Raw genomic sequence first — 614 nt, 5'->3', positions numbered from 1 at the left:
CAATGGTTCTAACTTTACCACATCCTTTCCAACACTTTTATTTTCTATTTTTTAATTATAGCCATTCTCATGACTCATTCTAGTTTTGATTTGAATTTCCCTAATGACAGATGGCGGTGAGCACCATTTCACATGCTTTATGGGCATCGTGCATCTCCTTTTCAGGAAAACAATAGCTATTCCTTACTTCAGTTTTTAATTGTTCTATTTATTTATTGTTGAGTTGTAAGACTTTGTATATTCTTAGCTACTAAACCCTTATCAAATACATGATTTGTAAATATTTTCTTCCCCTTTTATAGTGCTCCTTCTGTATAAAACTTCTAAATTCTTTTTTATTTAGTGTTTTTTTTTTCTATAAGATGCATGTACTTGCCAGAAAGACAGAGAGAGAGAGAGAGAGAGAGAGAGCAATAAATCATCCCCCACAGGGGGATGGCCACACTGCAATCCCTTCTCCATTCTTCCCTTGAGATTCTGGGCACACATGCACACACGTCTGGTGTGAGTATTAACCTGCCAGGTCCGGGACTCAGACTGGGGTTGACTACATGAGAGTCCAGTGACGTAACCATTACACCATCTGCTGGTTCCCAAATGTTTTAAGTTTTGAT

This window comes from Tupaia chinensis, unplaced genomic scaffold (assembly GCF_000334495.1).
Source record: "Tupaia chinensis unplaced genomic scaffold, TupChi_1.0 Scaffold144170_1, whole genome shotgun sequence".
Classification (NCBI taxonomy): Eukaryota; Metazoa; Chordata; class Mammalia; order Scandentia; family Tupaiidae; genus Tupaia; species Tupaia belangeri.
Note: the sequence above shows the minus strand (reverse complement) of the source record.